At 47.6% G+C, this 21,745-nt stretch overlaps 1 protein-coding gene across 1 annotated transcript in view; it reads right to left on the bottom strand.

The window, feature by feature from the left end:
- The window catches only part of MGAT5 (alpha-1,6-mannosylglycoprotein 6-beta-N-acetylglucosaminyltransferase), a 336,674-nt gene extending 314,935 nt beyond the window's left edge, over positions 1 to 21,739 (bottom strand). The window contains exon 1 of the mRNA XM_029934680.1: positions 21,549 to 21,739. The gene's annotated coding sequence lies outside the window, so the exon portion shown is untranslated. The remainder of the gene's footprint in view (positions 1 to 21,548) is intronic.
- Between the last annotated feature and the right edge of the window lie 6 nt (positions 21,740 to 21,745).

Consider the following 21,745-nt stretch of genomic DNA (forward strand, 5'->3'; position numbering starts at 1 on the left):
CACACGAGCAGTCTTTACTCCGACTTTGGTCACCTATCCCACTCGCAAGAAGTGAGCAGGCACCTCTAGGATATGTTTATTCATTTTAAAATAATAAACATGGATATGTTAATAACATATAGGCCCTTGATTTTAATGAGAAAAAAAAAAGTAAGGTAAACTTTTCACATGTTTTCCCCATACCCCAAGGGTTATCTTGAGCACCATATTCTGGAAATTACTGGCCTGGGCTTGCAACGCAGTGGCCGCCTGGAGCCCAGTGACCTTTACCTTCATTCCACCTGAGCCACATCACTGACATCTTATCTTGGGCTCCACCTCTAACACTGATGGCCTGTCCCCATGCTTAATGTCCTGTTTCCATTTTCTATGGCTCAGAGCAGGTCCCTCCCAGATCGCCCTGCATCCCGGAGCCATTTATTACCACAGCTGTCTCTTTCCCCAAGTCCTTCTCTTACCACTGCCATCATCCAGCAAAATCCCCAACAAACCTGACCTCGCAGAAGAGTCTGCCTTCTCTCCCTACTCAGGCAGCTCACCAGCCCTGGAAAAAGCAGATGAATACACAGGAAGCACATGAACAGCTCTCTCACATCAGAAACTAGGGCTTTTTCTTGTCCTCAGGGCGCTCCAATTTCCCTTTACCCTCCGCCAACGATTCCAAACCGGCACCCCCTTCCCCAGGTCTGTTTCCAGAAGCCTGCTTGACCTACTTCATCCATCCACTCAACCATTCCTTCATTCATTCCAACATGTACTGAGCACCCTCTGTGAGTCGGTGCTGTTCCCGCGCTGTTCCCATAAGAGAGAGAGGAAGTGATCTCACAGCGCTAACATTCTGTCAGTTGTTGGGAGGGGATGAAAATAAAGCCGTTACATAGCATGGAACAGGCAAGGGCCAGAAAAATCTGGTCGTTGGATGTGACCGGCTTTGCTTCCTTCCCACCTCTCTCCCTTCCAATTTTTTTTTTAATTGAGACCAAAATCACTGATCATTGAATTAATCCTTAAAATGCACAAGTCGGTGGTGCTTATTACATTCACTACATTGTGCAACCTCCACCTCTGTCTAGTTCCAAAACATTTTAATCACCTCAAAAAGAAACCCCAGACCCATTAAGCAGTCACTCCCCATTTTTCTCTTCGTCCCAACTCCTGGAAGCCACTAACCTGCCTTCCATCTGTCTAGGGGAATTTACCTATTCTGGATATTTCCTGGCTGCCCACAGCCCTGCTCCTCCAGATTTCTCACCGCCAGCCTTCCCCCTTCTTACTCCTTTCCCTCCCAGACTTTTCTCCCTTCCCCGCCCCCCTTCCTCTTTCTCCCCAGGTCCCCAGGCTTCTTCCCTCCTCCTGACTATAATGATCCGTCACCTGACGCGGTGGTCCTGAGACCCCAGACCAGCTCCTGCCTCCATCTTCAAAATCTCCTCTAGAATCAGCTCTTCCATCTTTAGAAAACACCTTGACCCTAAGTCCTCCTGCCCTCAAGACTGCTCCAACACCCTCCTTCCCCGCCTCTGATTCATTCGGCAGAATTTGCAAAGGTCTTCAGAGATTTCCACGGTAAAAACTTAGGAGGCTTCAGCTCACCAGGGCTCTTTGGTCAAGTAATGCATGTGGCCTTTGGTAACTGTGACTTAAACCTCTCTGTGCCTCGCTTTCCTCCGCTGTACAATGGGGATCAGAACACTGACCTCATAGGGCTCTATGAAAAATAAGTCAAAGTACCCAAAGTGCTCATAAACACGCCAGTCACACCGGAAGGGCTAAATGTTATCACTACCGTGAGGATTATCAGATTCATAAAACCCACGTTCTGCGCCGGCAGCACCAGGCCTCTCTGGCTATTCCTGCAGGGTTTCCTTTTGGCTTAGCCTCCAGGGATTGGCTCTCCCAGGGTGACGCTGTTTGCACAGTGATGTCATACACTCTCTTGGCTTTGTCTACACCTGATATGGGCGATACCTAAACCCACACTGACCCCAGTCCTTAGCCTCCCAGGCTCAACCCAGCTTTGCTGTGGGAATACCTAGGATGCCTGAATTCACCATGTCCAAAGAGAAGGGCCACCCTCCCCTCTTACTCCTCTAGCCTTCTTCCTTACCCCCACCTCCACTTCAAGTTCCCACGATCCCTTGCTGGGACCACTATAAGAGCCTCTTCCCTGCCCCCATCTCGTTCCCGTTCCTTCCACCGGTCACAGTGTAACCAGAACACCCCATCTGAAAAATCAGAGCTGCCCATGTCACTCCCTTGCTGAAACCCTTTCAGGAGCTCTGCACAACTCCCCGGAGCAAGCCCGATGGCCTTCCTAGGGAAGGCCCCATCTCCAACAGCCCCTGGCCTTGCCCTCTACAGGTGTCCCAAGAACAGCTGGCGGCTGAGGCAAAGCCGGAGTTATCCCACACAACCTCTCTGCCTGGCATGCCTTTCCGTCCTGAGGCCCCCAAATCCTGCAGCACATTGTTCAAGGCTCAGCTGAGGCATCACCCGCAAGGAAGTTTTCCCTGATGCCCCAGGTTAGACTAAGCACCCTTTTGCCTGACAGCGCCCACCATTAGGGGTTTATGGATCTGTCTTCTCTTGAGACTACAAGCTCCCCGAGGGCCCTATGGATCTCACCGATCCACCCACCCACCCATCCACCCACCCATTCAACAAAATCGCTTCAGAGCCTATACTTTGCCAGGCGCTAGGAATACAAGTTAACAAGGTGGGCATGGTTGCTGCCCTCAAGCAGCTAACAGTCAGCAATGGTGACAACAAGGTGTGATGCCCCCCCTCCACACACACACACACACACACACACACACACACACACAAACACACCGCCAAGAGCTACACAGTGTGGGCTCTAAAGCCAGGCTCCCGGGGTTCAAATCCTGGCTCCACCACATGTTAACTGTAAAACTTGGCCCAGTTACTTCACTTCTCTGTGTCTGTTTCTCTAAAACTGGGATAATTGTATCTACCTCACAGGGTTGTTGGGAGGATTAAAAGAGCTAACAGACACAAATCAACAGGAAGTATCCATAACTTCCTGGCACAGAATAAACACTGATAAGACTTAGCTGTTCTTATTCTGATGGGAACAATGGGAGTGTTTACAAGAGACCCCCACCCTGGACGCAGGGTGATGTTGCACTCACCTTTGTCCCTATGCCTGACCTCTAAGTACTCAGCAAATGTTTGTTGAGCCCTACAAAGACAGCTTGGTGACTCAGTATAGAAGATGTGGAAGTCACGCTGGAGAACATCTGCCCCAACTAGCGCACTTTTGCAGAAGGGACAGGGGCTCACAGAGCTAGTTAGGGGCAGGGAAAGCATGAGACGCCAGACCTGGGACTTCCCAGCAGCCAGTTCCTCCTCCGGTCCCAGAAGACCCTAGTTACCCAAGCCCGCACAGCTGTTCTCCATCTTCCACGGTCTGTCATGTCCCACAGCAGAAAGGCTGCTGACGGCCACCTAGGCCACTTCGTTTATCCCCTGCTGCCCCTTCTCATGGGTGTCCTCCAACCCTGTTTTCTTTTTCTGCCTTGTGGCTGTAGTTCTTACAGTCTGGATGTTCTAAAGACAACAACCAGAGATCCTTGTATTCTTCGGGGAGCGGCTTACACAAATCATAGGAGCAGGTGCAAATCCCTGAGCCCCTCCCCCACCCAATATCCGTCTCCTGGCCCACTGCTCACTCCTGGCGGGGGAAGGCTTCATCACCAGAAGGTTTCATTTTGTTCACTCAGGGATTGTCTTTTAGGGCTGTTCCAAGGTTCAGAAGGAAGAGCCCCAAGGCACATGGGTGTAGAAGGAAGGCCAAGTTAACACTGCTCAACTACAAGTCAAATCCCACATTTCCAACCAAACACATACCACGTACCCATCCTCCGGCCGGTCTAGGTTTCCAGCAGCGCCTGTGAATGGCATGTCATTCTTTGGCACCGCTGACTTGGTGATGAATGGCAATCCAACAGGACATTTTTAGGGGCCTGGTGTTTAGAGAACTGCTGTTAGGAAACTTTTGCTTTCACACCTCAATGGACCAAGAAGGCAGCAAAAGAACATGACACAGGGAACAAATAAGTCTTGGAGAGCTAGGTGATGTTCTTTATCACTTTTCATGGTTGGGCTGTAATATCAGTTTTAAGTACCTTGAGCTTCATTTATCTTCGTGTCTGCACCTCTGCTGAGTGTGTTCACATGTGTATGTCTGAGGCTCGTGGAGGCACAGAGGCTCATCACCAGCCGGGATGCGACCTGGACACTCATCACAGGCCAGTCCAATACTGGCCGTGCTATATATTCAAGTGCTGGGATTTCACTTGAACATCCCACCGTGATGATTATCCCACACAAATCTGCCTTGATAATAACAGTCCTGGACAGAATGCTAAAAATGGGCAGTAAATTTCACCGACACACCTTACTATTGAGGAATCTACGACATCGCTGTGTACCGTCAGAGCTGCTGGCTGTGAAGATGTGGGCCTGGATATGGGAGTTTATGAGTCTCTATCTTTCTTGTAAATGCTAAAGCAGACCCCTTCTTTTCTTCGCTTTTCTTTTTTTTCTTTCTTTCTTTATTTTTTTTTTTACTTCAAAAGTCAGGATCATGTTTATTTTTGTGGGGAGAGAAGAAGATGGGGAATAAGAAGCATTTCTGGGTTGTCTGACAAGGTTGTTTTTATAAATTTTTTAATGTTTATTTTTCTTTTCTTTTATAATTTATTATCAGGTTTGTTTCCGTATAACACCCAGTGCTCATCCCAACATGTGCCCTCCTCTATGCCCGTCACCCCTTTACCCCTCTCCCCACCCCCATCAACCCTCAGTTTGTTCTCACTGTTTAAGAGTCTCTCATGGTTTGCCTCCCTCCCTCTCCCCAACTATTTTTTCCACTTCCCCTCCCCCATGGCCCTCTGTTAGGTTTTTCCTATTCCACTTATGAGTGAAAGCATATGGTGTCTGTCCATCTCTGCCTGACTTATTTCACTTAGCATGACACCCTCGAGTTCCATCTATGTTGCTACAAATGGCCAGATTTCATTCTTTCTCATTGCCGTGTAGTATTCCATTGTATATATAAACCACATCTTCCTAATCCATTCATCAGTTGATCCATTCATCAGTTTCCATGATTTGGCTATTGTTGACAGTGCTGCTGTGAACATTGGCAGACACCTTTCTAACAAAAAATGGAAAACCACTTTTGAGGAAGAGAAAAACCATCTGACTTCCCAACAAAACCCTTTCTACATTTTTATATGAAAGAACATCCCTAAGAGACATTTCCCACGCCAAAGGAAACATGTACCCAGCCTCAGAGGCATTTCTCTTTGGCTCTACACCTGGCGTAGAAGTCCTCCTCAGAAGGCTCTTCATCTGTAGATGAGGCAACCTGATCTAAACATCTCACGGAGAATAGCCAGGCCTCGGAACCAGAGCCCTGAATTAAGCTCCCCATGTGCACTTTATTAGCAAGGGGGCCATAACTACCATGAATGCCTAGAATCCCAGCATACTCCTTACTGGCATCCCCTTTTACTCTCAAAAGTGTTCAGATTTGGATGATAAAATTATACGGGCATCTGACGACCACGTGAGTCACTGCAGACGAGACACTTAACTTCTCTCCAAACCTCGGTTTCACATTTGCTCAATGAAAACACGGAAGTCTAATTTACGGGGCCGTCATCAGCATGGAATCAGACAAGGCGCCCCAGGCCTGGCTCCCAGGTGTGCCCGGGATTCCCCCTGAACACCAGCTCAAGAGGTCCACTTTCAGAGGCATCCTCGCCTTCTGACTGAGTGTTTGAAGACGGCACGTGGATTTTCCACTTTTCATCGTGATAAGGTCTATGAAACGGTAACGGGATCTAGCTGAATCCAGCTGCTGCACAGGTGACAGCCATCCACCTGACCAGGAGAAGAATCACTCACGGAAATTTAAGCTCCTGTCCTCCTGATCTTCTGTGCAGTTTTTACTCTTTCCACAGAGACAAGATTAAGATCAAAATTCATCCTACACCAGACCAGGTGAATGGGGCTCAAAATAAAGGGGAGAGGGAAGAGAGCCTTCAAAAGAAGCAAAAAAAATCACCTCCCCTCAGCCAATGAAGTTGGTGAATTTCCTGCTTTCCCAAACTTTTCCCCAAAAGAACCCTGGCCTTATGTATCCAATGACAGGGCAGTTTCTTTGACAAAAGGATCTGATGTACCTACTTTAAAAATCAGGCCAGCGGGCGCCTGGGTGGCTCAGTCGGTTAAGCATCTAACGTCAGCTCAGGGCATGATCTCACAGTTCACAGGTTCGAGCCCCGCGTCAGGCTCTCTGCTGTCGGCTTGGAGCCTGGAGCCCACCTGAGATTCTGTGTCTCCCTCTCTCTCTCTGCCCCTCCCCTGCTCATGCTCGCTCACTCTCTCTCTCTCTCAAAAATAAACATTAAAAGATAATATAAAGTAAAAAAAAAACAGGCCAAATGATGGATTTAGAGGGTATATGCCAAGCGAAGTAAGTCAAAGACAAATAACATATTTAATTCATTCATATGTGGAATTTAAGAAACAAACCAAACAAGAGACAAACCAAAAGACAGAATCTTAACTACAGAGAACGAACTGATGGTTACCAGAGGGGAGGTGGGTGGGGGATGGGTGTAATCCGCATAAGTAATAAGAACACACACGTCATGCTGAGCACTGAGTAAGATGTGGAACTACTGATCACCATATTACATACCTGAAGCTAACAGAACACTATATGTTAAGTATATTAAATTAAAATAAAAAATAATACACGGGCTTTGTATAAAAATACTTATCAAAAATTTAAAAACCATTAGGCCAAGTGGTATCCCCAATCTTGCATATCAAATCTATGACAGTCAGTAGCTCAGGATCAATAGAATTTTACTGGTCCCTTTTACAAAGAGACAGAGAGGGAGGGAGGTGCTGTCACTTCACCAGTAAGCTTGTTACACGCATATATGTTCTCTTCAATCTGACCCGACTGAAGTAACACGATCAGTTGATGGGGCTGCTCCTACTTCCATAAGGCAGTGGCTTTTACTCAGTGAGAAAGCTGAGCAGTAACTAAACCCACAGGAAAGAAGAAGGTTAAGAATTTGAAACTACTCAGTTCTAATCTTCAGCCTATTTTTTGAAACAAAGAATAAAAAATGTTATTCCCACTACTATGTAATACACTCGTCCAGGATATTAATGTCGCATGCATGAAGATCCCTCCCCATGCTCAACTTCTAAAACATCAGAAAGGAAATGTTCAGCATTTTCATGCTCTAAATATAGACTTAGATACTGTGAGAGGAAAAAGATGCACATGGCAGCACAATGACTCCGTGTCTGGAGGACAGCAAAGAACAGTGCAGTAGGCTCTTCCATGGCAAAGTCATTTCCTATGTAGAAGTTTCCAGAAACAGAAAAATGTTGAGGCCACTCCCAGAAACCCTGTTCCGGCTGTGGCACAGCACCCTCTATGGCTGGACTCACCAGGTGGGAGCAATGAGAGGGCCATGGAGTTTCTACATCGACCCCAAACCCTAACTTCTAGGAAATGCCCCTCCCCCACAAGCCATATGGTAACAGAACACCCCTGAAAGTCATTTGTGCAACATATTTCTTAGGCAAGGGGTGTCTCTTAGAGCTGTGTCGTGATTACATAACTCTGAAGCAGACAAAGAGGAAGACAGAAGTTGGTATGTATATAGGGAATTTTCTTGCGGAATGTCTGTGGTTTCTCTCTACTTGAAAAACTGAACCAGAAATCACACTTCTGTTTAGGATTCAGATAACCAGTATGTTCTGGCTTTAAATGCATCACGTACCTTGTACTGATCAATACAGCCTTGCCAGAGGAATGTTCTGACAAACTTGCCTCCTCATGTCTGATAAATGAATGAGCCAAGGGTGAATCAAGCTCGGTCGTCTGACCAGATAGGGTCTAAGAAGAAAATAAGCCAATTGGAGATAAACCCACATCCCTTCCACACCCAGGCCTGGCAGTCTTGGGGAAAAGCCACGTTAGGAGGAGGGCAACTCCCAAGAAACAGAAGAGATGGGATAGCGATGGCCCCATCCAGAGCATTCTACCACTCTACACTGGGATTTCTGCGCCACCAATCCCCTTGGTAGACTGGGCAAGTCTCCAGACCCCTTCTCGGGATTTTTTAAATGCATGAAATGAAATACACAGGATTACAGAGGAAGCCAATTATATTTAAATACATTTACCAAAATATTTTTCTCAATTGTGATATAATAACACATATGCTCCTTTATGAATGCATTAAATAACCCTATCTAGCAGCAGGTATAAGAACCATAGTTTTAAAGTCATAATGAGTTGATATTTTCAGATGTCTATCAGACATCTATATCAATAATGTGATATGAAAATACTGGATTTCTGCCAGTGACAAAGTCACAGACAATACCAATATTACTGTGATTTACAGCCAATATTCAAAAGCTAATTAGGTTTCTGGTTAGAGGTTAGTGAAAATCAAGGTGTAAGTCGTCTCCTATGCAAGTTCTCAGTTTGAGCTGGAAACCTGACGGAGTGGCCTACAGTAGTTCCTATGAAACTCATGGGATAACCTGCTCTCATTCGCTACTCCTCTGGCTCTTCCACAGGGGAGGATGAGGAGGGAACCCGCGAGGGAGTCCAGGCCCAGCGGGGCAGTGGGGGGGGCTGCACCATGGAGAGGCCACCATCCACCGAAAGGAGCGGTATGGGGCCAACATCTCTATTCCTTCTGGCTGCACAAAATGCAGGAGACACAATTTTTTTTTATAAATGGTTAGTGTTAGGAGTATTTAATTCAGTTGAATATTTAGGCTAGAGGAAAAAATTACTTTACCAATCACTTCTCCTAGTGCTGTGTTCGAAACGCTACCAGCACTCAAGTCTGCAGCTTACAGCCAACTTCTAATATCCCTTTACTATCTGAAATCTAATTCTTAGATAACCCTCCTAAACACAATTTCAAACATATATACTTGTTGCCTAAAAGGTACATAAATGAAAATAAAAGGAAAATAACTGATAACAAACCTAACGTGTATTGCCATACACAATTAGTTGGGCAAGACAAATCTAGAAGGCAAAATGGGGTCATTAGATGCTTGTGTGTTAATGTAAAATCAGCTACGACTGTGGACTGCCACGGTGACATGGTGATGCCACGGGTGGTGTGTTTTTCCAAAATGGAAAACACCTCTTGGTAAATTTCCCAACAAAACAAAGCACAATCCTTCTTCAGCTGAGAAAGCCCATGCTAAGTATAACATACAAAATGTGCTTTGTTTTCTGGTAAGATAGGTTTCTGACAGAGTGGCCTACAGTAGTTCCTATGAAACTCATGGGATAACCTGCTTTCATTCGCTACTCCTCTGGTAAACAGATTTCAATGTCCACGACCATCTCAGAGTGAGACATGGGACATATTTTGGAGTACAAAACTGTCCTCCCCATCAGAGACAGTCAGCATTCGGGGTCCCCACTGATGAATGCTAGTAGCACTCCTCAATCCTTAACAACCAAAACTGCCCCCCCTCCACATTTCTAAAAAGCCCCCAAAAGACTCCCAGGAGCCAGCCCAAATCCACAATGCAATTTCTAGTTCTGGCCGCTTCGGGGTGATGTCAAGCTGCGCCACTGACGAGATACTGCCCAGGAAACTGGACTTTGTGTTACAAGAGAAAGATTAGTCCTGCTGGGTGGCTTCCCCAGTAGCTAATGCTGTTACCAAGAGTCCTGTCCTTGGGACAAAAAAATAATAATAATAAAACAGCCCACAAGGCAGGCGGAGAATTAAGAGCCAGGGGGATGGACTGTGGCCCTCTGCTCCTGGAGCCCTAATGGGTCTTCACTTTTGTTGAAGCGAGCTCCATCAGGTTTCTGTTGCCAGAAGGTCCTTACTAATAACACCCTTCGAACAACCCATCTGAACTAAGGGAGGCAGCTAAGATCAAAAATAATCAGGAGAAGAGTCAGTTAAGCATCTGACTTCAACTCAGGTCATGATCTCACAGTTCATGAGTTTGAGCCCCACGTTGGGCTCTGTGCTGACAGCTGACAGTTCAGAGCCTGGAGCCTGCCTCTCAGATTCTGTGTCTCCTTCTACCACCCCCCTACCCCCAACCCGTGCTCTTTTTGTGTTTCTCTCAAAAGTAAACATTAAAGAAAAAAAATTTTTAAATACTCAGGAGAATCTATTCTAATGTCAAAGAAGTACCTCATTTGGCAGACATTTCTCAGATTTTAGGTAAACCCCCCATGCTATAGTTGAAGCTCATTTGTTTTGATTTCTTTCTTTCTGCCAATAAATAAGTGAGACAGCGACCATTCTTCACTTGGCATTTCGGATTCTAGAAAGATATATCCAGATCATTCTGAAACCTTTTCTTCCTCAGCACCTGCTCATCAATCGCATTAGCCCTACAACATAAATAACCTTGTTGTCCTTCCTTGACAGAGCTGGAAAATTGAAGTGTGAGAAAAATTTGACCTTAAAGGGCCCAATGGGGTCTGAATGAAAAAAAGACACTTTTTTTTCCCAAAGTGTTTCCAACACCAAAAGTCCATGATTTAATGTGTTTTAATTGTATTATGCTCAGGAATAAGAGCACCCTAATTCAGAAATGCGCCAGTAAGGACCAGTTGCCAGAAAGGTGTGGTGAAAGAAGCCAAGATCATTGTTGCTCTACCTCTTCCCCTAATGGACTCCATTATACTACAAAAAAAGAAGCTCTGCTGCAATCTAATGAATAAATAACTAACACTTGAATGGAATTTGTGCCCATTTTAATTCGAGCTAGTTTCCACAAGAAAGCCTCATTTAAATTAGAAAAGGGGGGGTGAATAACATTACTTAAAATGAAACATTTTAGAAATGCTTAAAAAGTTTCCTATATAACCCAGCTGAATATAATATTAAATCACAAAATCTTAAATGTTGAATCTACATTACTAGAAGAGAGAGTCAGTCCGACCCAGGAAAAAGGGTAGTTTTCACATGTGCCAGATTTGTTTAGTGTAACTTGCAGAGGAATATCAGGAGAGCTAAAGATCACCTGAACAGTGTCTTCTAAATGGAGGTTTGCAACTAACTGATGAGTTACGAAATCAATTCAGTGCAAGGGTCATAAAACGTTTTCCTCAAGAGCCAGGTAGTAAATACTTTAGGCTTTGCAGGCCAGATGATCTCTGTCACAATTCCTCAACTTTGCCACTGGAGCTTGAAGGCGGCCACAAAAAATACATGAACAAATAGGAGGAGCTGGGTTCTTATAGAACTTTACTTACAAAATAAGCAGCAGGCCATAGTGTTGACACCTGACCAGCATTTTTTAAGTAAATGAATATAATAGCATAGAAACCATTTTTTTTAAGTTTATTCATTTATTTTGAGAGATGGAGAGATTGTAGGAGGGGCAGAGAGAGAGGGGAAGAGAGAATCCCAAGCAGGCTCTGTGCTATCAAGCGAGTGCACGGCCAGATACGGGGCTCAAACCCATAAATTGTGATATCATACCCTGAGCCGAAATCAAGAGACCAGGCCCCCCTGGAATACAAAACATCTAAGGACACCACAGGCAGAGAGGTAGGTACTATTTCTTGAAACTCTTCTTACTGTTATATACATGTATATGTGAATTAAGAGTTAATACATATTTCTTACTGTAGGTTGGAGTCAAAGCCACCGTACTAGAAACAGCAAATACTGTGAAGAGGAAAAGCAAGTCTGTCTCGGACTCAAACTGCTAAGAATTTAAAGGACGTTCAGGTTTTTAAAAAAGAGAAAGAAAGAGACTGAAAGAGAGTGAAATAGAAGTAGAGGAAGAGGGAGGGAGTGAAGGAGGAAAGAAAGAAGAGAAAGGGTAGATACAATGGGCAAGTTCCTGACAGCTCAGATCCTGGAGCCTGCTTCAAATTCTGTGTCTCCCTTTCCCTCTGCCCCTCCCCCACTGGCTCTGTGTGTGTGTGTGTGTGTCTCTGTGTGTGTGTGTGTGTGTGTGTGTGTGTGTGTCTGTGTGTCTGTGTGTGTGTCTGTGTGTTTGGGTGTGTCAAACATAAACATTAAAAATAATAAAAAATAAAAATATTAATTAATTATGAGTAGTCCAAAATGATCTTCAAATGGACATTAAAAATACTTCTTATGCTATTCAAACATCTAAGATGAGGGGTGCAACAGTTAGCAGTTGCTGTGTAACAAAGCTCCCCGCAACTCAGTGGCTTGAAACAACAATCATTGATTATTTGTACAGCTCTACAGGTCAGCTGCGTGGTTCTGGTGATCTAGGACAGATTCAACTGCTCTTGCCAAGGCGTGCTCAGGAAACTCTAAGCACTGAACCGTTCAGCTGGAGGCTGGCTGGTCTAGGATGGCCTCATCCAACACAGCTTGGCTCATCCCCATGTGTCTCTCAGGACTCTCCATTAGGCTAGCCTGGGCATGTAGGCAATGTGGTGGCAGAGATGTAAGACAGCAAGCCCAGCTGTGTAAAAGGCAATCAGAAACATGCAGGCTCTTTTACAGGCTCCTTTACAGGATATTTGCTAACATCCCACTAGCCAAAGCATCACATGGCCAATCCCAGTAGTGGGGGAGGAAAGAAAAGGGGACTACAGAGTTACAAGGCAAAAAGTGTAGATACAGGCAGGCCATTAACTGGGGCCATTAGTGCAATTAATCTCCCACACGCAATATTTATAGTCTGTTACCACGTTGTCAGAAGCAGAGAAATATGACATTATTTTACATTTCCCTATTACCATTTCTCATTTTGTTTTTCCATTATCACTTCTGAGGCAGAAGGGCAGAGTGAAAAGAACACAAGCTTCACCATCAGTGAGATCCCCTTTTGCTTTCTGGGTCCACCACACTGGCTTTGGGACCCTGGGCAAGCTTCCTCTGCGCCTCAGTGTCCTCGCTGCAGTAACTGGACTGGGGATAATTACACAAGGCTGGACACATACATGTTACAGCTCAATGTCCAACCAGAGCAGGGCTCAAATCCCAAATACGGTGTTTTGCAAACAGTTGATTTTAATATATTCAAAAAGATGAGGAGAATTTGCCTAAATGTCCTATGACAGCAAAGCTCCTCCGTAGAAAGGAGGAGTTCTACATAAAGAGTAAAAAAAAAAAAAAAAAATTCTTTACAAAGAGTTTCCAGCACTGCGGGAAGCAGAAAAATGGCCCCAGAGATGTTCACGTTCACGTCCTAATCCCTGGAACCTGTGAACAGACTACCTTACAGGACACACAGGATTACATTAAGGACCTTGAGATGAGATTATCTGGGATTATCCGGGTGGGCCCAATCTAATCACACAGATCCTTAATAGCAGAGAACCCTTCCCAGCTGTGGGCAGCGAGCCAGGCTGATGACAAGAACTCAGCTCGGCCTCACTGGTTCTGAGGTTGGAGGAAGGGGGCACAGGCCTATCAACATGGGCGGCCTCTAGAAGCTGACAGAGGCAAGGAGGCGGATTCTTCCCTGGAGTTTCCAGAAGGAGTAGACACTTGATCTTAGCTAAAGGGGCCTGTGTTGCCTCTCTGGCCTACAGAGTTATAAAACAATAAATCTATGTGGCATTAAAGCCACTATATTTGTGGTTGTGTACAGAAGGACTGAGTAATCCTATCATCTTTATACGAAAGCCTGACAATAAGGAAACAGGAAAGTCTCTCTCGAGGCCGCTGGAGTAGGAGGAAGACACCGGAACTCCGAGAACTCTAACCAGGCACAGCATCAAAAATGAAAAGCTGATTCTGGTTATAGGGGCAATTAGAGAAAAGGCACTATGATAAAATAAACAACTCATTATCATGGAAAACACTTTATTGGCATCTATAGGAGAGTGCAATAAAATCATCCAAATAATCTCCAAAGACGGCCTAACTGCAGCTCTGAAAGACAGTATTAACAAAATCCTTCCCACCAACCTTAGGGAGACTTCTTTTAACTGAGGGCTACTCCAGATCTGCAGCTCCAATCTGACTACTCCTACACCTTTTTGTAGATAATAGAACTGTGAGGCAAAAAGCGCTAGCAGTGTATGGACATAAACACACACACACACACACACACACACACACACACACAATTTCACAAGGAGTACCAGTTTGTTGGGTGTCACGAGCCCAAGAATTGTGCTCTCAATAAGGGAGGGAAAAGTGTCCACAAAAAGTCCACAGATTGATTTAAACAACAGAACTGTAAACAAGCACAATGAAACAGGCCCTCAAAACTAGGAAAACACTTAGAATATTAAGGACAGATTAAGGAAAGAAGAGTTAGATAAGCAGGCTGAGCCCAGCCAAGAAGGCATGCTACATCCACAGACATAGGAGAAGCTAAGAGAGGCCTCGTCTGACACATGAGGACCCAGAGTCACAGAACGTTGAAGTGACCTGTGTGGAGACAGCCAGCTAACTGCGGAGACCCACCTGTCGCAGTGGGAGCTTACCCAGGCTGCCAGGCTGCCCAGCTGATTATGGGACCCGCTATGGGCACAGGCCCTGTGGGAAGGTGCTTTCTAAAGCTCGATACTCCCTTCTGAGAAGTCCTGGGGGCTAGATGCATTGGGTTTTTTTAGCCAACCTAGGAAAAAACTTTCTCTTTCTGAAGCTTATTGGACCTCAGAAGAGCAAATAAGAAAAAAAAAAATGAGTGGTGAAACTATAGAAGAAAAATGGTAACATTCACCTAAGAGACTGACATCTGTATGTCGTAAATAATGGCTAGTGAAAGACCACTCACATAATGTCCCCTTTGGAGGCCCTTCCCCTCCACATCCCCACTTAGTTCTGCTCCTTACCCTGGTGGCTCTCAAAAATTACAAGAGAGGGGGTGAGAAATACAAAAGACATACCAAGAAATGTACCCAAGGCACACAGAAAGATGCTACTTCGCACGAGGCCGAGATGGAACTCTCCTAAACAAGATGCAGAAGAGAAAGAGTCGGCCATGTGGAAAACTGCCTGGCATGAGTACTAGTAAATAAAAAATCGGAAATGAAAATAACAGATGGTTTGGGGGAAAAAAAAAGAAGGGGAGCTACAAGGAGATTGATATCAAACTCCCTGTTCTTTTACCATAGTTGTCTCGCGGGGAGGCCGTAATGAAGGGAAGGACGCAGACTTGGGGCCGGCTCCCCCAGGTCACTGTGCCAAGCAACCACAGAACTCCGGGAGCCTGGTCATCTTCTGCTCTTTGAATCTCAACTTCCCAAAGGAAAAAACAGCTTCACTAGGGGAACTAGGTTATTTCTAGGCTGAGAAGCAAGGACTGAAGCTCTTTATTTCTAAATATACAAAAACAAACCTCCCCAAAGAACAGTGATAATAGAGGGTTCGTTCTTCCTAGGTAAGCATTTCAACTGTCCACGCCAGGGAGTCAGACAGCAAAAGCAAAAACATCTTGAGTTTTCGTCAATCTTTTTTTATCGGTAAGGGAATTTTCTTTCTTTATTCCACACCTCCTTTGCCATATGTATAGGATTATACAACGTTAGGACTGAACAGAACTTTGGAGTTCATTCAATCCCTTCTTACTTCTCCACGGAAGAACTGGTCACATGGGCTTTGAATCAATGTGTCCTTCATTTGCATACTGCCTCCTAACTGAACTGAACTCTTCTGTGTGGGCCCTGACCAGGCCTAGACTTTAAACTCCTTGAGCAGCTGGGGACTATTTATTAACCAGAAAATCAGAATCTGGAACAGGCAGGAGCCCTGGTATGCCCGAGGCAATGCTGGTCACATGCAAGGAATACAATGAAAGGAAATGGTGCTTGCTGTTGCGTCCAACTGGAAGATTCTACCAAGTATGGTGATTCCAATGGTCTGAGGAAGATGTTTCAGGGCCTCAGCAATCCTTCCAGGATTCCACAGACACTGTGGGAATGGCCTCATGGACCCTTTATTAGAAGCCCTTGAGGCCTCTGCCAGCTCACCCCTTGCTTACCCCATGCTCTTATAGAATGGAAATCAGTGCTGAGTGGGGCCAGGAGCCCTGAGACACACACAGACAGAGAGACAGAGACAGAAACAGAAAGACACACACACACACACACACACACACACAGAAAAGGAGAGAGAGAATTTAAGAGTGAAATGTAAAATCCATTCCAGGCTGTATTCTTAAGATATCAAACTTAACACCTAGAAGGGAATACCTCACTTAAAGGCATAACGTAAGTTGCTCAGATTCTCCCGCATGGGGATGGTGAAAAGATGTGGACACACCACCTGCTCCCCACCAGATTCCACGGTGAAGCTGGATGTGGTCTCACAAGCGCAGGGGGTTCTAGGAGTAGGAGATGCAGGTGTCAAGTGACCGTCATATTTGCTTCCTGAATCATTCCTAAAGACAAAGCAGGTACACATCTGTTACCGGTTGTTATCAACTGTTCCGGTGGCACCCAGGGTCAGAAGTGAAACCCATTGTGACACTTTGTCACTACTGCCCACCAGCTGATGAGACGTTCTCCCTCCGCACCTCTACACCCTCAGCTAGAAAGAGAAGGAATCAGGAGGGATCTTCCTGGGCTGCTTTCCAACCTCTGAGTGTCTAAGGCTCCTCTTAGTTGGAAAGACAGTGCTGGCTGGAACAGCGTGAGTTTGCTAGCCTTAACTACGCACAGTGCAGCTAATATGGACTCTGGACCTAGACCACCCAGGTTTGAATCCTGGCCCAGCCACTTGCTAGCTATACGTGACCTCGAGCAGGTTTTGCAACCTTGCAAAGGCCTCAGTCACCCAATATAGAAGATGAGAATAACAACAGTACCCACCTTACTGCTGCAGGAAGAGTGAAGGAAATAAAAAAGAAACGTTTGCAACCATGTCAATTACATAAGGTAATTTTTTTCATCCCATCTCTATTTTCTTGGCCACCTCTTCTTGACATTTCTCCATGAAGACACAGCCTATCTGTGATGATCACCAACACAACACACTCCCATGCGTGGACTGAGACACGAAAGAGATCCAAAGCTATTACAGTGGAAGAATGCCCTGTGTAGGACCCTTATGAAAAGCATCTTACCAGCATGGCAGGGCTTAGAGGCCGTCTGTGCTCAGAATGACACCACTAAGGAGTGCGGCTTAGACAGGAGTGGGTGGGTGGCACACATTCCCTCCGGGGCCAGCCACAAAAACCACAGAGGGATGCAAAAGTGAGGCTGTTATTCTATTCGAGGGGTAAAAAGTGAATCAAATGCAAACACCAGCATTTAACTCTTACAAGTAATAAAGTACTTAGACTCCTAAATGTATTGCCAACAGGGTGGAGAAATACTGCTAGCCATCCTCTGTAACTACCCCAGCCAGGGCCAAGGTCCAGAGGGTTTTAACCCAAGCAGTTGGAGGGCGGGGGCGATTTACAGGGAAAACCCCACCTAACCCAACCACGAAAGCTTATCACCATGGCCTGTCCACATTTTTCAGGCCGGACAAACAGCCTTGACAGAAAGGCTCCCGTTCTCTTCCCAGAAAGCTACGTGTTCAGACAAGAGAGTTCTGGGATTTTGAAGAAATAAAGTAGTTTTTCAACCTCTCTCCTGTACACATACAGCTTTCCAGATGCGACAAAGTCAAGGAAACATGAATTTAAGCAGTGAAAGAACAAATAAATAAATAATACAGCCCAAGTGGGCAAACACAGCTCAAGTCCCCTCGCTTCCAGCAGAGAAAACATGGTTAAAAAGTACTAAGGCTCCTGGGACCCAACTTGGCGACCTTCCAAGAGCTATTAGTTTGCATTAACACACTGAAAGAGAAGGTCAGATAAATTAAAAGCGAGAAGGGAATTTTGAAGAAGGACGTCTTTATACTCAGCACGGGTACAGGGCACAGCTCATGGCGGCTGCCGGATGAACACTCAACAAACACACCTACAGCTGGCAGAGAGGTCACGACCTGCTCAGACTTTCGCTGTTGACACAAGATGCAAGATAACATAGGGACAATCCTTAGATTAGAAACTTCAAGAGGTGCCTGGGTGGCTCAGTCGATTAAGCGTGCGACTTTGGCTCAGGTCATGATCTCATAGTTCCTGAGTTCAAGTCCCGTGTTGGGTTTTGTGCTGACATCTCAGGGCCTGGAGCCTGCTTTGGATTCTGTGTCTCCCTTGTCTCTCTGCCCTACCCCCACTCATGCTCTGTCTCTCTGTCTCTCTGTCTCTCTGTCTCTCTCTCTCTCTCTCTCTCAAAAATAAATTTAAAACACTAAAAAAGAAAAAAAGGAACTTTAACAAGCCTTGGGAAGATCTTTACTCAATTTCAAACAAATTAAAAAGTACCACCATCTTCTGATTAGGAGTGACTCAATACTTCAAAGTACTTGAGAACTTTAAAGGTGGCCTAGTAACACTTGCACTGACAAGTACCAGATTTATTGGGGACCCAAATCTCTCAACCGTCATCCACATGGCATCCTCCCCCGAACATAAACTTATTTCCTTTTTTTTTTTTTTTTTTTACAGTACCTGGATTCTGGAACACATACATCTTTCTTCAGCCAAAACTATCAGTGAACAGTTCACCTGACACAAGGCGCCTTTCTCAAACTTTGACACTGACCACAACAAACTCCCCAGGACGAGGCTCCTGGCAGTATATGCTTCCCTGACATTTAGTATAATAGAATCAACAAAGAAGGCCACCCCCCACCCTACCTTTCTCGACCCAGAAGGCCAAGAGACACAAGAGCGGGGGAGTAAAATGAGTCCCCACTACTTTTTACACCTGTTGGGAAGGGGCAGGAGCAACTACCTACCTAGATGACCACAAGCATGAGAAAGGACATGAACTTCCCAAGTCTTATGCCAACCGCTCTGTGCAGTTTTCTGGACATCTCTGCAGGGTGTGCACTGATTTGTCCCCTGCCAGAATCTATCTGAGGGTGACTCTGAAGTGACTTAGATCCCAAGCCACATGGAGGATTTGGAAAGGTGGTGTTAAGTGAGGGACGCCTACAAAGGACCCTGAGGAGCCACACTTCTCAGGGGAGGAGCCAAGGCCTCCCCCTGGGCCAGAGTCACAGGGGGACTCACATTTCAATGCTTCTGCGGACCAGCTGGGCAGAAGGTTGGCTTATTTTTAAACTGAGAACCTGAATGGGAAGAAAGAAAATTTGAATTCCTGTGCTCTCCTGAGGTGAGGTCCCTTCCAGCTCCCAGATGCTACTGAAGAACACTGGATAGGCACATACTTCTTTACAAACACGCACACATACATACATATGTGTAAATACACATGTGTGCCACATTCACACTCAGAACACAAAGCGCTTGAAATGCACCCTGCTGGGGTCAGGAAGCCCCTGAGCGGCTCTGCAGCATGGCTGGGGCGCCCAGATGCTGCCGGCAGATCTGGGCAGAGTCCTCAGTCTCGTGCCATCTCAGCTTGCCATAACACCAGCCGCCAGCTGCTCCTGTAGGCACAAACCCTGGAGAGCCACTGCAGACTCCTTTCTCCTAGTGACTCCAGTCACAAGTGTCCCAAACCCAGGCAAGCTGGAACAAAGGTGGAAACCAAAGGAAAAGCCTAAACCATAAGTCCTGGCACCCGGCTGTGCCACAGCAGAGGCGCTCCCTTCTCCTCTGTCCATAAAAGGGGCAGAAAGGTCACCCTCTTGGCCCTTCTCTATCACCACGTTCTTTAGGACCTCTCCACTTCACTCTGCCTACATCGAGTTGGTAACTGGAGAAAATTAAAAAGGTCTCTAGAAAATGTAAATTCACTCTCATCCTAAAGGTGCCAAACAAAGTTAAGGATGCTTATCTCAGCCTTGAACAAAAACAGCAAAGAGAATTTGTAGGAAAGAAGGAAGTGGTGGTGGTGAAAATTCATTTATTAAGACAGATCTGTGATGGACTTGCCCATCGTAAAAAACTGCTTTTGGATTTCTTGAAACAAAAACAAGGCAGGTCTGATCCTGCGTCAAGGATCACGATTTGGGTCAGACAGTAGCCAATATGGTGGTGGGTGGGGAGGGGGTGCTCTCGGGGTAAAATCCAACCAAGTCGCTCAGGTCCCGAGAATGAACACAGGCAGGGACAGCAGCTTCCCACTTGCCTCTCTTGAGAATGAGATCCTGCTGCTAATACTCGATCTGAGCGTGTTTCCAGGTGCACCGCGCTGTCCCACCGAACCCCGTACAAACCTCAGCCTTCCCCTCCCCAACTTCACAGCTCCATAAATGCCCAACCTTCCCTAACCAGGCGGCCACAGCCGGGTACTAACAACTGTGCCCCCCCCCTTTGCGCCTGGCTAGGCGGTCAGAACCAGGACCTAGACCTCGACCCCGACATCCAAAACCCTTAAGCATCGCCAGGTTCCCGCAGAGCAGCCCGCTGGCGCTCTGAACGCGGCTGGACAATGCAAGCGCCACCTCTTCCCTCTTCCGCGCTGTAGCTACGAAACCACGGCTTTGTGTGTGACAGCAAGTGTGTGCGCGAGCGTCCCCGGCTCACACACCCCCTTCCACCCAGTCTGCTCCCGCGCGGGGTCCGCGCGCTCGGCGAGTGCATAAAGAGCGGGTCCACCAGGCTAGCGACCGCGCCACCAGGCCTGTGGCCTCCCAGCCTCGGACCTGGGCTCGGGGAGAGAGGGATGACATCCACACCCCCGTTCCCAGCCGCGGGGGCGGTCGGCGCGAGTAGCGTCGGGAGCTAAGCAAAGGCTAGGCAGGGGCCAGGGGCACCAAAGGGCTACAGGCGGGCGCCGCGCCCCCCACCCACGCGCTCGGTCTCCCCCAACTTAGCACTTGGCCGACCGGAGGGGGCCCGGAGGGGGCCGGGGCGGCTAGCTACTCGGCAGGAAGTTCCCAGGGCCGCACTGAGCATGCTCTCGGGGAGTGTGTGAGCGGGTGTGGGCTCCGCGCTCCCCGCAGCCTCTCCGGCCGGGCAGCCTCGCGGAGCGCGCGGGTGGGATCGCCGGCCCGCGGCCGGCCCCAAAGGGTGGGGGTTCCCTCGGGCTCCCCTGGTCCCCCAGCCCGGAGCGTCCGGCCGCCGCATCCCTCCTCTTCTGGGCCTGGTGCCAACCTCCCTTCTTCCTCCCCACTGGCCGGTGGCGGAGTCCGCCCTGCGCGCCCGGGTCCTGGGGACCCCAGCCCAACCCACACCCGCGGCGCGACCCCACCAGCCTCCTCCGCGGTCCGAGCGCCCAACTGCCATCCCCGGCAGCTCGCCTCCAGTTCGCGCCACCAAAGCCTCCTCTGGTCAGTCCTTTTCCCCCAAGGGCCTTGGGGGCCTGCTGTCTCCCCTAAGGAGGTCTGCCCCGGGCAGGTGGGCGCCTCAAGGCGCGTCCCCCGCTGCACGCCCCAGGTCCCGCAGAGCGGCTGCAGCCAGGGCACCCACGCAGGCGGCAGGCGGAAGCCCCCGGCCGCGCCGCCCTCAGTGCAGGCTCTAGCCGCCCGCGCTTAACTCCCCGCGCCCTCCGTGGTCCCCTCTGCGTGCATCTCCCCGCAGGGATGGCGAGCCCGACGCGATCTCCCGGACCCAGTGGCTCTTACCTCCTTGTTGAGCAGCAGCGGTAGCAGCAGGGAGCGCCCACCAGCCGCTGTCCCCGCGGGGCCCACGACACGGAGGGGCACGGGGTCGCAGCGCCCCGAGCTAGCGGCGCGACTACCTGGGCTGGATCGCGCCCGGGGCCGCCGCTGCTGCCGCGGGAGCCGCAGGGCCGCCGCCGAGCGGGCCGCGGCAGGGACAG

This window comes from Suricata suricatta, chromosome 3 (genome assembly GCF_006229205.1).
Source record: "Suricata suricatta isolate VVHF042 chromosome 3, meerkat_22Aug2017_6uvM2_HiC, whole genome shotgun sequence".
NCBI lineage: Eukaryota > Metazoa > Chordata > Mammalia > Carnivora > Herpestidae > Suricata > Suricata suricatta.